Consider the following 16,341-nt stretch of genomic DNA (forward strand, 5'->3'; position numbering starts at 1 on the left):
ATGTGTCCTGACACAGCCTTTGTCAACACTGGCACTCACAGCGGCCGTCGCGTTTCCCCAGACAAGCCGGTCAATTATGGTGAGGCCTCGGGCAGGCCAAGCAGTCCCGACTCTGAGGATGGTGAGGCCAAACCCAGCTGCGGTGGGCATGCTGATGGGTTTGAGAGTCTCCACTTTCTTCGGGGATCTTGGCAGACCCTCACCTCTCTGGTAAGACCTTCGAGACCGGACCAGGCCTCAGCCAGAGAGCAACAATCAGGGAGCGCTGTGCACCCCAGAGCTGCTCCTTAGCACTGCGCCAAAAGCAGGGTCGGTCCTAAGCCCCCAGATCCGACCGCAGGAACCCGAGCAGATCGGCTGGCAGCAGCAACCTTGGTCGCCCGGCCAGGGTCAACCCAGACTGTTCTCCCGAGGAGGGGCACAAGCTTAGTTCACGTGGCGCAGCGCTCAGTGTGGCCTTGAGTGCGCACTCAGATTCAGGCAAGTGGACACTATTGCTGGGACTAACTAGCTTCTGCTGTATTATTATTACTCTCTTCGGAGCATTGCTGCGAGCACCAACTGCAGTTTGTTAAATTTCAGGGGAGCAAGTTCAAAGAAAAGCACCAGGGACTGAGCTTCAGCAGGAAGCCACGCTGCGTCGGGGCGTAGGAGCATAGGAACTCCAAACCAGACAACCTGGCATTCTGAGGTCAGGCCCAGGGGGAGAGGGTGAGGTGTCGGAAGAAGCCATTGAAACGCTCTTCTTAAAGTGTCCTGTAGCATCCCGACCTTGCCTGAGTAGGAGGCTCAGCTCTGCGTTCTTTGGACAGTTTCTAGCCGGCTCCCGGGCAGCCTTGTGGAAACGCTGAGTGTTGACTTACTCACTCCTCTTGCGTTGGCCATTTTCTATTCCTTCCTATCCCTTTCGGTATCTTCTTATCTTCAGGTATCCTGAAAGTCTGCCTTTCTCTAATAAACACGGGGAAAGATAAGAAAATGGTCGTTTAATATGTTTTACAAAAATTCACAGCAGCAAGAACAACAGCTATTGCTGACTCGAGGAAGTATACAAACTAGTTATCAACCAAGTTATCTTGTAGAGCTGTGCCAGCTTGTTTATAAATATATGTCTTAAAAACCCTAAATTTCCGGAAAAACATTAGGTGTCTTTTAAATGAAAGACATGTAATACAAGTTCTAGGATACTTGTATGCCAATAAAGGTCCAACTCATAGAGAAAAGTACAGCGTAGCCGAGGACAAGAGCTGTCTAGTAAACCTGTTTCTACCCCGTTACCAAAACTCACTTTTGATGGTAGTGGTTGGAGGGATGGGGGTAAGGTGTCACCAAACCCACATAATATCCCTGGAGATTCCTGGAAATGCAAATATACTACACAGAATCCCGTGTGTTTTGTGACATGTAACCACATGTGCCCATAACAGAGAGAACAGCTAATGGCAAACTCCCATAACGAATGTTTAATCTGCAGTTTTGGGCAAGAAGCTGGGTATTTGGTTGCCAACCGCTGCATTTCGTAAATTTCGAGAGGTTGAGATGGAGTTTATGGTTCTGACACAGCTCTAGAGATAGGGGCATTAATAATACATTGAAAATAATACTAATTAAAACAATACTAATTCAATAATTTCTAAAAGTCACAGGAAGGGAAAAGAAATTAGATTGGAGATGATCTCACTTTCCCTGAGATTTACCTGGGCTTTTTCCACCAATGCTTTGAGGATAACCTTCTTGGAAATTGATCACAGTACTTTGATAAATGCTTTCAGCCTTCCAGATCCAGCTTGGCTCCTACTTCCACAGCTTTTAAAAGTCCTCCTCAATTCCAACAAGTCAGCTTGGCCCCAGGGGCAAGTGTGTTCTGAGGCAAGTGTGATCCAGTTTATTAGGTCAGGTTCTAGGTGGGGATTTATCTCCTGGGGCCTCAGCCCATCAACCCCAGGCATCAATTTTCTTCTTTGCCCACCTATTTTGCCTTTTAGAGTATTGTTCATCTTTTTCCATATTCAGGATATAAACCCAGAATTCAGCTTTCCTTCTTTTATGTCAGTCAAGATATCTAACTAGAATAAGCTGCTGTGCATCCTTTTCTGATTTGCTTCCTTCAAATCTGAACTTTCCGGATGGGCACCAACACTTGCAGGAAGTGATGGGGTGAGAGAGGCAGTAGGAGAGCAACAGAGGTGGGGAGTAATTGATTTCTTTGAAAACCTAACAAAATTTAGGACATCCTAGGATTTCAGCACTTTCATATCTTCACAGCTTAGTGATGCTTCTTCACATCTTCTTGATGGGGATGAGAAGCAGTGCCTGTGGGTGAGGCGTGGGGCGGGAATCAGGAGGAATAATGAGGGTTAACAAGACTATTACAGATTCAAGTCTCAGCCTCTCTGGAAAACTTTCTCCTCTAGTAACTGAGCTGTGTTGGAGCAAGCTAGATCATTCCTCTGGCACCATGGGATCCTAACAGAGGGGGAGAAAGCTATTTTGTGAAGATAAAGATGACGGATGCTACCATTTGAAGTGACATCTAATATTATTCCTGCAACCAGTTGTTGTTGTTAGGTGGCAGCTTTCCCAGTGATTTGGGATTTGGTTTAAGTTTCTTTTTTTTTTCTTTTTTTAGTTCCCATTTAGAGCCTAGAATTAGAATAATTGAAGAAGTTAAAATTATTAGAAAGTCCATTGAAATGACTATTTGACGCTCCGCCACCCCCAAAGTAGTGCTTTATTAGAAAGTAAAATTCAGATCAATGATTCGCAGATTAAGGCATCTTGACTCATTTTACTAAAAAAGAAAAAAAAAACCTCACAGACTAAAAGCTGCTTTTAATGCCCATCTTCCCTTTGTGAATATGTTTTGGGAAATGAAAAAAATATTTACATATACAGCATTAAAGCAGCTGTAGAATAAATGTATAGACCACTCTAGTTTCTTCCAATTTCAACTTACTGAGAGAAATGTCACACTTACATATGAATAGTGGGAATGTCAAGACAGGATTTCCTTTTTGCAGTGAGAGTTTGAGGCTTATAAGCAGAGCAAGAAAAAAAATGTGTGCTGAATCAGGCGAACTATGCCAAATGTAGAAGAGCAATGGTCTGAAGAGGGGAGGAGCTGGTGGAGAGAAACTTTCATGAAAAAGTACTAAAATAATTGAATGTCATGTAGCATGGCAGGATGCCAGGTGGCCTCGTGTTTGTGTGTGCTCTGCTGCTGTTTTCCTTCCCTGCCTTCATCTTCAACCTTCCCACAGCTCTGCAGACATAACAGATACTGAAATATATTTTGCATCAAAGCAGCTCAAGAGGTTTTCATCAAAATAAAAATATATGCACACACAAATAAATATGTAGGCTTTTCTTTAAAATATATGCCCAATCCACCATTATCTACTCTAGAAAACACACCTGCAGACTAAAGTGTAACTTTGTGACATTTTTGAAGTTTCTGCCTTTAAAAAAACAATTAGACAGATGGTAATCGATCTTATAAGTCTTCAAAGTATGCTGCTGCAAAGCTGTCCAGTATAATGAATTAAATTTTTACACTGATTGTAATAATAATATTAAAGGTTTTGGTGTTTTATAAACTTCTGGCTTTTCAAAAAGTGATGCTTATTTCTGAATATCAGTGTGTTTCAATAATAGTTTTTCACACAGTTGCCTTTTCTTAAAAGACAGAGAAGTAAACTTCTGTTCTCCTAAAGGATCCAATTTAAATGTAAAAATACAGTATGACTCTTTGCCCTTGGTGCAAATATTTTGATTTGTTTAACGTATGTGTACCCATTACTATAGACATTGTTTGCTTTTAGTATAAAAAATGTATTTTAATCCAAACTTTAAAATAATTCATCTGTAATAATCTAGTCACCTCTATTTCTTTCTATGGCTGTCGTCATTTTTTCAGGAAGTTCTGAATATAATAAAGACCATTAACGTTAGACTCCCTCTATGACACATATAGAAGTACATAAGTTAAACTGTATTCAATTCATAGACTGATATTTCACCAGCAAACTATTAATCATGTCTCTAAAACATTTTTCCACTATTTTGTTTGATAAGTGAACTGTTAAACTTCTATTCGATATATTTAAATACATTTTTTTTTTTCCTGCTGAGTAACTAGATATGTCTGAAAGACAGGGCTGTTTATTTTCAAAAAGATGTGCGTGCATATTTACTCCTTGAGATTTCCCATTTCAGGTAAAGACTTCCTTAAAGAAAAATCTCAGTAAAGATAGCTGAGACAAATTGATGGATATTTCTCCTTTGGACTGGAATTGTACAACGTAAATGTGAAGTCCGTGGTCGTTAATCAAACCCGACCTTCAGAGTATAGCCAATATACAAAATCGAAGCGAGTCCAAGGAGTGAAGTAGATTGGCCTCCCATAAGTTCCCTACCTACTGTGCCCCTTCCATGCCCACTGATATCTTTTATCTCAAGATAAGAGGCCCGGGTTTAGACCCCAAGGTGATGAGCTTAGAATGAATCTCATTGTGGGCATGAAAACGTCTCGAAATCTAGCTTATCCTCTTTGTCATGGTGTTTTATAAGTTCAACAGAAAGAGGAAAAACACATACACATTTATTACATCAAGGATTATTCAGAGAAAAAAAAGAGGGAGGAGAGAGTGCCAGCTCCTTTATTTCGAAAATCATCAAAGAACTTTAGAGAAAGGTGAAGATTAATATTCACTCCTTTTTTCCTCCCAACCTGTCTTGCCTATCCCCAGCAACACAGATTCCTGATGTGAATTTTGATGAGTTTTAATATGCTATCTGTCGTAATGAGAATTTCGGAACAAAAAGCTCTCTGTGGCTGGCAGAAGGGAAGCCGAGCTTGTGGGACGCCCCTCCTAGGGGTGCAGGACCAAGGGCTGCAAGCGGTGTCCCTGCTCGCGCTGAACCACTTCCCAAAGCCTGCGCCCTCGCCCAGCGACAGCTGTAGACAGACATCTCGTTAGCCCTTTCTGATCAGGAACTGTGGACAGGTTGTGTGCGCAGCAAATTTTTGGAGGCAGATTGGTGCGCCCCATTGCATGGATGGACCTCCACTTGCTGCGCACCTCGGTGAAGGACCACCCTCCTGGCTCCCGGCCTGGAGGGAGCCATGAGCGACTGCATTGCGGGACGTCTGGAATGAGGGCCGGGTCTCCACTCAATGCAGTGGGAGAAGTCCATTACAATCAGGAACGACTCTGTGGTTAAACGGGCATAGGTGGAGGAGTCTGTATTCTGAGCAAAGAGAACGAAGTTTCGTTTCTCATGCAAACTTAAAAGAGCCTCGACGACGAAAATGGAAAGGAGTTAGTGGTTAACCGATTTGATGCTAATATTTCATCAGTGGTGCTTTTCCCCCTTTAAAGTTTAACTCTTGGAAAAACAGCATATTTTAAGCTTTCCATCCAAATATTGATGTTGGCAAATGGATCATCTAGCCGTCCCTTGGTAAGGACAGTGCCCTTTTTGTTTCATATGTTGGCTATCAGAATTAATCCATATCACAAAATGCGACAGATTTAGAGGAGTTTAGTCAAGAGACATGCTACTCTCTGACAATACAAAGAGCACGCCTGCACACACACACAAACGTGGGGGGACAAACGGGCGAGGGGAGAGCGCCTGAAAGTAGCTCATACCTCACTCTTAACTACCTGTCGTCAACAAGTAATGATCGACTCCCCCGATGGAAAAAAAAAAAAAAAAAATGCCAGTTTTCAGCCTGACTGCCAATATTTTCAATGCCAGGTCACGGTAATGTCTCTTCTTAAGATCTTGTTCCACAGTAAAAATTTCTTAACCCTTACTCGATTTTTTAATGACCTTTTTATTAAACCAAGTTGACGCATTACCTATAGCAGGGTGGCGCCCTGGGCATCCGAAGACCTCTGTTGAAGTCTCAGAGACCTCATGGGATTACATCACCTTTCAGTTTCCAACATCAGATGCCCCCAAATGGACCCTCGTTACACAATCCTAAAAAAATTAAACACTTCCTTATCTTCACATTTGCTCTCTCAGTCCACAAGCATTCATGAACGCACAATTTATTAATACAGTTCAAATATAATAAGCAATTAAAATGTTTACTGCCATTCTACTAAATAAGTATTTTTAAGATACCAAAAAAAAAGTCTTTAAAGAATATATTTATATCCACTTCCTTATGAGGTTTCAAACACTTTTTGCAGTATTAAAATTACTATAAAATAAGTATTTTAAAAAACACTTTAATTTTTAAAAGGACTTATTTTGGGTTCCCTTCTGATTAATGTTCTTGAAATTTTTTATTTTACACTGTACTTGATTCTTATATGCTACTTTTGGGGAGAGGTATACAGCCACTCTTTTGCCACATTAGGAATTGCTTAATAATTGAATTGAGTTGAATTAAGCAAAATCTAAATACCCGATTTATCTGTTTCCAGTAGAAATGCCCTTCAATCTTGCATTCTCTCTTAGGTTAATAAAACTTTGAATATTTGGCTTAAAATTTAAAAAGAAATATAAATCTTGGCAAAATAAAGAACTTTTACTAATTTTTGCTTTTATGAAATAAAGTAGATCTATATGTACTGCTTCATTTAAGATATATTGGCTTCTTTGGGCATCTCTACTGGATCACAGTTGAGGCAAACCATATAGGATATAAAAGTGTCTCTATGGTACATCATGCAACTATTTAGTTCTAGAGGTGAACACCATGGAATCCTGTAAATCACTTTTAAAAATTTATTCAGGTATCATCCATTAAAGGTGTAACTTTTTTCAATATTTTCACCAAAAACTTAAATATAGATATTTTATACTTACTATGCTTTACAATTTATGGATTCTTATGATGGCCAGCTAAATCTTTAGAATATCACAACAATTGAGATGCAGATATTTTGGGCAAAGGTAGAATGATAGGATTAAATTAATGGATGCAAACTCAAAATTGCAAATTAAAGTTTAAAAATATAGAGAAGAGAAACAAAGCTTATAGGGTTCCAATAATAAAGCTCTGAGGATACTTTTGAGTCTACAGTATGACTTAGTTGCTAAGAAAGCTAAAAAAATTAGGTTATATTACATTAACAGAAATGAAACAGTCACACTTCAAGGAAGATCAGATCTTCAAAATACATTGAAATACGAAGAAATCTAGAGAATCAAAAAGAGCTCCGGAAACTATTTTTATGGAAAAAGAATAATAATATGAAGCTATTTTGTGTACTGTGGCTGATGCAAAAAGGATTTGTAAACCATATCATATTAAAGAATGGTTGTAAGAGTTAGTCAATTTTAGCTAAGACATTAGAAAGAGTGATTAAATTCATTCAGTTTTGCCCCAGTGGTGGAACTAAGAGGACTGACTTGAGTTAGAATTTTTTTTTTTTCATGTAAAAGACTAACTTTCTAACAATGAAAATTCCCTGTAACTAAAGTGGCTGATTCTCAAAATTGCACATTCAGTTGCACTGAACAAGGTATGTTACAGGGTTAAACCTGTCATGCAAGTCTCTTTCAAATCAAAACTTCCAAATGACATCTTTAATGCTCACAATAGTTTATATATCTGAAGTTTGTTCATAAATATGTTATAGCACTACTTTTTAAAATCCGGATTAATTTTCTCTAAGGAGAAGAAAATAACTCCTTATATTTTGCCTTAAGCTGAAATTAAAGACTAAACTTAGAAAAGGAGTGTCTTCTGTCGAGTAACTATGGTATCATTCTAGCCTATGTTTTCATTATACAGATAAGCAAGTTTGGCTAACTGGTTACACACTTCTATCATAATGTGTATTTATGCATATCTATTTCATCTATAACACCAAAAATGTAATAATGTAGAGACTAGATTCAGACTCACTGTGGTTATGTCCAGCTCTGCCACTCACTGGCTATGGGATACTGAGATTCTGATTCAGTGTAATCGTCTATCAAATGAAGACTGTTTATTTCCAAGGATAGGAGTTAATATAAAGAAAGTTAATGTATCTAAAGCATTTAGAACAGTGCCTGGTCATAAAATAAGCATTATGTGTTTGCTGCTGTTATATATTTTAAAATTCACATTGTGAAGTCATTTACTAAGGATTATGGACATAGAAAAAATAATTAACAAATGGTGCTATACAATGAAAAGTGACTTAAAAAGCAGAAACAGATTCAACTATTTACATTAAGAATATGAAGCATATAATTATGATTGTTAGAAGATGGAAAGAAAATGGATCACACATGAGAAAGAAATCTCTATGAAGTTTCTAAGTCCTGAGGTGTGTGTACTGCATTAAGGTAAGTGTGTTTACCCCAAACTATTATTGGGTTAAGTTATAAACATAAGTATTGCCTCTAACATAAATTTTCCATGATTTTTGTGACTCAGGAGATGGGGGTCCTACTCCTAACTCTGCCATTAATAATCTGTATAACCTAAAACAAGGACAGTTACCTTTTAAAGTCTCAGTTTCTCTGTTAAAATATTCCAATTGTAAGACTATGTATTTTTAATGTGTTTTGAAAAGTTTATTAGAAATACAATTCTTATCAATTAAACTATATGGTCTCTAAGATGCTGCTATGAGTGGATGTGTTCCTCCAAAATTCATTATGTTGAAACTCTAATCCTCCACGTGATAGGACTTGGAGATGGGGCCTTTAGAAGGTAGTAAGGTTAGATTAGGTCATGAAGGTGGGGTCCTCATGATGGGATTAACCCACTTGAAAGGGGATGAAGAGATACAAGATCTTTCTCCCAGATATGTGAAGATACAGTAAGAAGATGGCTTTCTTTAACCAAGAGGAAAGCCCTAATCAAGAACCCCCGAATACTGACACTCTGATCTCAGAATTTCAGCCTCCAGAACTGTGAAATATAAGTAGTTGTTATTTAAGTCACCAAGTCTATGGTACTCTGTAACAGGAGCCCGAGCTGTCTAAGATAGAAAGGCATTCCAATTCTTTGCTTCTAATGTATCCCAGATAAATAATCTTAGAAATTCTAGCTTTTTGCAGACAATACCAGACTTAGAGGACTCATCATAGTGCTCCTGAAGCCCTCAAGGAACTCAATCCCTTGAGTAGGTTAGCTTGTTCAGGAAATCACTGTCTATATCAATATCTTTGTGAGGAAAGTATTTACAAATGGTTCTACCAATGTCTATACTTGGAAGCAGCTTCACTCAGATTTAAGAGGCATCAGCACATGTAAAATCAACTATCAACAGAATGAAATGCCAATACCTCTGTAGATCAAGTTTTCTTCCACTTAATAATACTAATAAATTGATATACCCAATAAGTACAGACTTCAGTGTAGGTAACTTGTTATCTCTTCATATTTGAATTAAATTACTATTTCCCCTAACTATGTCTCATTTTATTTCAAAATATACCAATAATTGTTGGAATTAACATTACCTGAGAATACTATTGCCTTCCTATTTTGAAAGCCATCACATAGCAGTTTTCCACCTGGAGATTATACAAATAACCTGAAGCCTATAGATTGGACAGGTATCAGGGTAGTTGATCCAATCCTGTTTCCCACTCACATTTCCCACTAATTCCTGGTCTCTCCCACCAAGCTATCTCAGTTCTATCTAATAATCCAGTCCTTGGTGTGTTCTACTCTCTATTCCCAGGATATATTATTGTGATCTGTCTCTAGGTATTTACTTAGTCTGTGTTCTTCACTTAAAATGCTTTCATTAATTCATCCTTCAAGATCAGTTAAATAGAATCTGGAAACACCTGCTCCCTGTCCATTATTATTTGAAACCAATCCTTCCTATCTCCAAAACATTTTTTAAATCTCCTTTAGGATACTAAACTATAAGTTCCTTTTAGTGCTGTTTATTGGATCTAGGTCAGTATTTTTAAAATAGTTTATGAAGGTAATAAAACAAAAAAGTTTTTTATTCTCAATAGAAAATACAATTGCACAGTTTAAACACTGAATAAGATTAAGAACGAAACAAAACACAGTGGTGGATATCCTTCTCTTTGTCTCCCTAGAAAGACAACTAGCCAATTATTTCCCTTAAAGGGAAAGGGATGAAAAAGTAGCTACATACTTACAGATGTTAATAATCTAAAACCACCTTATTTTATGTATTTTAGTTTTCTTTAGGACATATAATTTTAGGCGCTAATACAGCTAAAATTTTATCCTGTAGGACAATGTCCTCATAATTCTGTTTAATAAAAGGTATATGTTGAATATATTAAATAAAATAATATTATTAAATTATTTCACCAATTTATTTTACAGAGAATATGGGTCAGTCTAATCAATTATCTGGCATCCGCCTTTGGACCCTGGTAGTAGAAACATTTTCTGGGTGTATTTTGGAGTATAGTGCATTGCGTAAAAAGTCCTGGTGTTGACATTCCCACCTGTTTTCTAGAAATGCGTCTTGTACTTGCCCATGTGAAAAAATAAGTTAACATGCTATTAGAAATTTATACCTTTTACATTTCCAAAGATTCTACACACTTTTTTTTTTTTTTTTTCATTTTATGTTGCCATTGTTACATTTATTTCTGAAATTTCTGCTGGGTTTTTTTTTTTATTTATTTTTATTTTTTATTTATTTTTTATTATACTTTAAGTTCTAGGGTACATGTGCATGACGTTTATATCATGTATAACTCCCCAATGCAATCCCTCCCTCCTCCCCCCTCCCCACGATAGGCCCCAGTGTGTGATGTTCCCCTTCCCGAGTCCAAGTGATCTCATTGTTCAGTTCCCACCTATGAGTGAGAACATGCGGTGTTTGGTTTTCTCTTCTTGTGATAGTTTGCTAAGAATGATGGTTTCCAGCTGCATCCATGTCCCTACAAAGGACGCAAACTCATCCTTTTTGATGGCTGCATAGTATTCCATGGTGTATATGTGCCACATTTTCTTAATCCAGTCTGTCACAGATGGACATTTGGGTTGATTCCAAGTCTTTGCTATTGTGAATAGTGCCGCAATAAACATACGTGTGCATGTGTCTTTGTAGTAGAGTAATTTATAATCCTTTGGGTATATACCCAGTAGTGGGATGGCTGGGTCATATGGTACATCTAGTTCTAGATCCTTGAGGAATCGCCATACTGTTTTCCATAATGGTTGAACTAGTTTACAATCCCACCAACAGTGTAAAAGTGTTCCTATTTCTCCACATCCTCTCCAACACCTGTTGTTTCCTGACTTCTTAATGATTGCCATTCTAACTGGTGTGAGATGGTATCTCATTGTGGTTTTGATTTGCATTTCTCTGATGGCCAGTGATGATGAGCATTTTTTCATGTGTCTGTTGGCGGTATGGATGTCTTCTTTTGAGAAATGTCTGTTCATATCCTTTGCCCACTTTTTGATGGGGTTGTTTGTTTTTTTCTTGTATATTTGTTTGAGTTATTTGTAGATTCTGGATATTAGCCCTTTGTCAGATGAGTAGGTTGCAAAAACTTTCTCCCATTCTGTAGGTTGCCTGTTCACTCTGATGGTAGTTTCTTTAGCTGTGCAAAAGCTCTTTAGTTTAATTAGATCCCATGTGTCAATTTTGGCTTTTGCTGCCGTTGCTTTTGGTGTTTTAGACATGAAGTCCTTGCCCATGCCTATGTCCTGAATGGTACTACCTAGATTTTCTTCTAGGATTTTTATGGTATTAGGTCTAACATTTAAGTCTCTAATCCATCTTGAATTAATTTTTGTATAAGGGGTAAGGAAAGGATCCAGTTTCAGCTTTCTACTTATGGCTAGCCAATTTTCCCAGCACCATTTATTAAATAGGGAATCCTTTCCCCATTTCTTGTTTCTCTCAGGTTTGTCAAAGATCATATGGCTGTAGATGTGTGGTACTATTTCTGAGGACTCTGTTCTGTTCCATTGGTGTATATCTCTGTTTTGGTACCAGTACCATGCTGTTTTGGTGACTGTAGCCTTGTAGTATAGTTTGAAGTCAGGTAGTGTGACGCCTCCAGCTTTGTCCTTTTGACTTAGGATTGTCTTGGCAATGCGGGCTCTTTTTTGGTTCCATATGAACTTTAAAGCCGTTTTTTCCAATTCTGTGAAGAAAGTCATTGGTAGCTTGATGGGGATGGCATTGAATCTATAAATAACCTTGGGCAGTATGGCCATTTTCACTGGCACAAGACAGGGATGCCCTCTCTCACCACTCCTATTCAACATAGTGTTGGAAGTTCTGGCTAGGGCAATCAGGCAAGAGAAAGAAATCAAGGGTATCCAGTTAGGAAAAGAAGAAGTCAAATTGTCCCTGTTTGCAGATGACATGATTGTATATTTAGAAAACCCCATCGTTTCAGCCCAAAATCTCCTTAAGCTGATAAGCAACTTCAGCAAAGTCTCAGGATACAAAATTAATGTGCAAAAATCACAAGCATTCTTATACACCAGTAACAGACAAGCAGAGAGCCAAATCAGGAATGAACTTCCATTCACAATTGCTTCAAAGAGAATAAAATATCTAGGAATCCAGCTTACAAGGGATGTAAAGGACCTCTTCAAGGAGAACTACAAACCACTGCTCAGTGAAATCAAAGAGGACACAAACAAATGGAAGAACATACCATGCTCATGGATAGGAAGATTCTACACACTTACAGTGGAAGAGGCTTAAGACTGATGTATTTAAAACATTGAGCTCTACTTCCATTTCAAGACAAATCTAGAGGAATCAGTTCTCAAAGTTTTTTTTTTTTTTTTTTTTTGAAAAATTTCCCATCATTTCATGGAAATATTTCCTAAACATGGTATGTCGAATTGATCCAATTTTAATCTGCTTAGATTATTTTTGGTTTAATTTTGGAATATTGTTCTGGAAAGGTTTACTGCGCCAAGTTGGTATTTGCTGAATATTTATGAAAATCAAGATACTAGGCCAGGGGCTTCTCATTATACTTTGTCACTTGACCCCATGAGTTATACATCAGTCTGAACTTAACGGTAAGGAAATAGGCTCAGAAAGTTTGTCACTTGTTCAAGATGCCCATCAGAGCAAGGATTAGAACACAACACAATCAGATTACAAAAAAAAAAGTTCCTTTCACTTTCTTCCATATGTCTCACACCAAAATATGTACTTAGCAGAACAAAATTGTTGTGCTGATTTCTTACTCTGTCTATGTATCACACTGAGTTATTCCAAGCACTGGTTTTATTTCGAACTTAATAGAAAATCCATTGTTAGATCAAATCTGAATAATGTGGAGAAAGATGAGAAAGAGATTCACCCTTACCAAGTCTCCTTGTAATTTTCTACTGATACATGAACTTTGGTAGAGAACTCTGGAATCCAATAACTTTGAGAGAAAACCTCACATCCATATGAAAGTTTAAAGTATTAATTTAGCATTTATCATTTGATTTGTAATATGTATTAACATTTACTAATAGCTACATACTTATAGATGTTAATCTAAAATTATTTTATTTTTATGCATTTTTGTTTTCTTTAAGACATGTAATTTTAGGGGCTTATATAGTTAAAATTTTCTCCTGTAAGACAATGTCCTCCTAATTCCATTAAATAAAAGGTATCTGCTGGATATATTAGATTAAATAAAATACAGTACTAAATTAATTTTACCAATTATTTTTACATTTCTAATGTGACTTAAAAATGTAAAATTACATATGTGGCTCACATTATACTTATATCGTACAATACTGATCTAGATCAATCCTTTGGGATTAAATAGTTTGAAAGTTTCTATTACAGCGTTTGGGGGGGAAAACTACATTTCAGACATATTTGTTTTAAAAAATAGTTTTATATTTACTCATCTGGTTATCACTGGCAGCTGCATTCAGGCCTCCATAAGGAAATTATGAATTTGAAGTGCTTTCGCACCTCTGCTCTTGCAATATAAATGTGGTTATAACAACATCTCCTAAAATGTAGGAATGTTATGCAGATTATATTCATCAGTAATGGCAAATATAACCATGAAATGTAAGGAGAACTTTTCCTGTTGCATTATTAATTGAACTGGTTCACTTTTCTCAAGAGCTTGAAAGAATCTTCCTGTAGCACCTTGGCTTGCTGTTGTCTTATAGCAAAGACGACTAGCAAGTAAGTTCTCACTCTAACCTCCCATTGCTATAGCAGACATCAGCAATTGTGACATTCTTCCATGCTTCCTTACGCATTCTTCTGTACTGAAATCTAAGGAAACCTCATGATCCTTTCCTACGAGTGGCTATTCCAGATCCACTAGAGAGGGCTCTTGAAACTCACTTGCTCCCTTGCCCTGAAGTGCTGACAGGGATGTGAGTTACAGAGAAGTCACATGAAGCATTTCAGTTTAACTTTTGGTTTGGGTAAAATTCTGTTTCCCAGTAATGTAAATGATCTGCATATTTGAAAAGGAAGTGTGAGTGGTTGTCAGGAAGTGCCACACAAAGCATAATCATATGATTCTTGGAAGTTATAAATGCATTATACTTGTTTTTGTCTTTCAAATATATTCACTTATGCGACTGCTGTTGGCTCTTATGTTTTGTGTCTTTTAGATTAAAACTGGATTTATGATCCAACAGGATGTCAAATATAATATGGCTCTCATTACAAGAATCCATCCATATCACAGTACAAATTGTGCTATTTGAATAATTAATCATTATATCTATGTAAATCCTGATATGAAATAGATTACAAGTCAGGTGCTAATCCTATTTCTTACAAGTATCCAAATAACATAAAAGATTTTATCCTAAGTTTGTAAGATGGTCTTTGATTAAAAAAAAATAAGTACAGGAAATGAAGGGTTAATTCAATTATGCCACTTTAAAGTCTAGAACCACAATCAAGGGTTATTTCCACTTTTTATTTCATAATATTCATTATATTTAGCAGAATCTAAGGTCTTTTGTTTTATAAACTAGGATTTGTGTGCCCTGTTTTGTGTCATCTCTGAGTCTCCTAATATCTTACCAGTTATTTTCTGCATAAAACACCCTTTCTATATTATTTTACACAACAGCTTCAAGGTTAGTGTTGTCCAACAGAAATATGTTAACTGTACATATAATTTAAATTTTTTTAGTACTTACATTGAAAAAATGAAAAGAAATAAGATACTATTATTTTAATTAATATAACATTATTGGGCAGTTCTATATTTTTATATGAAATCTCTGAAATCTGATATGAATTTTACACTTACACTTTATCTCAGCTGAGATTAGCCATATTTTAAGTACATCCTAATCACAATTGTCTAGTGGCTAATGTGTTGCACAGCATAGACCTAGATTACAGTTCTTTCAGTGCTCAGTAAGGGTCTTTCTCTGAATTTCACAATAATTAGAGCAAAAACAACTCCATCTAGGTAAGCAAAAATATCATGGCAGATAACAGATTTCATTGTATACTGAAAAGAACAATAGATTTATATCTCATGTTAGTGACTACTTAGTAATTAGATTTGACAACTGCAATCCCGTAGACTCCTTAGGGGTCTTCTTCCCCTAAATTAAAATATATTAATTATAACTCACTTTGGTCTCAGTGCAGTCATAAAAGGCATAAATCCAGATGATGAATAATTAGCTACATGATAAATAATAATGAATACTACTTTAAGGACATCACTATATTTTTCTTTCCTATAAAACTTATTACAGCTACTTTTATTATAGCATACTAGAGTAAAATATAATCAAAATATATCATAAATGTTTAACATTATTTGTCTAAACTTCATATCAATATTACACAGATTTGGAGAAACATGAGAAAAAAATGAGAAAATTACTAATAAGGAGAAAAATCATGGAAGTGACTAATTTAATAACTAAACAGTATACTCAGGAAATACAAGAACTAAAGCTTATTATATTACTGTTGCAAGGATTTGAAAGTAGACAAAGATTTCTTAAAAGCTGCTATTTATTGTTCATTTGAAATTCAAATTTCAGAAACCTGTTAATACCTACTATGCCTTACAAGATATTCTTTCTAGTTAAAATGTGCTCTCCCTTGTTTTCCCCAAGAAAGAAAAAACTCAACCTAATGTCCAAGAACGTTGGTGTATTCTCTCTTTTGCATCTAAGGTGCAGCAGTGCTCATAATAATGCTTTGCCTTTTGTTATATTATTCTTTTTTCTTTTTTAATAGGAGTGCTGTCCCTCCAACTAACTTATGAACACAGTAAGAAATTATGAGCCAGGCTGGGCAGGCTGGCTCACGCCTGTAATTCCAGCAATTTGGGAGGCCAAGGCAGATGGACCACTTGAGGCCAGGAGTTCGAGACCAGCCTGGCCAACATGGTGAAACTCTGTCTCTACTGAAAATATAAAACAGTAGCCAGCTGTGGTGGTGG

Source organism: Trachypithecus francoisi, unplaced genomic scaffold (genome assembly GCF_009764315.1).
Source record: "Trachypithecus francoisi isolate TF-2019V2 unplaced genomic scaffold, Tfra_2.0 Lachesis_group11, whole genome shotgun sequence".
In the NCBI taxonomy this organism is placed as follows: Eukaryota; Metazoa; Chordata; class Mammalia; order Primates; family Cercopithecidae; genus Trachypithecus; species Trachypithecus francoisi.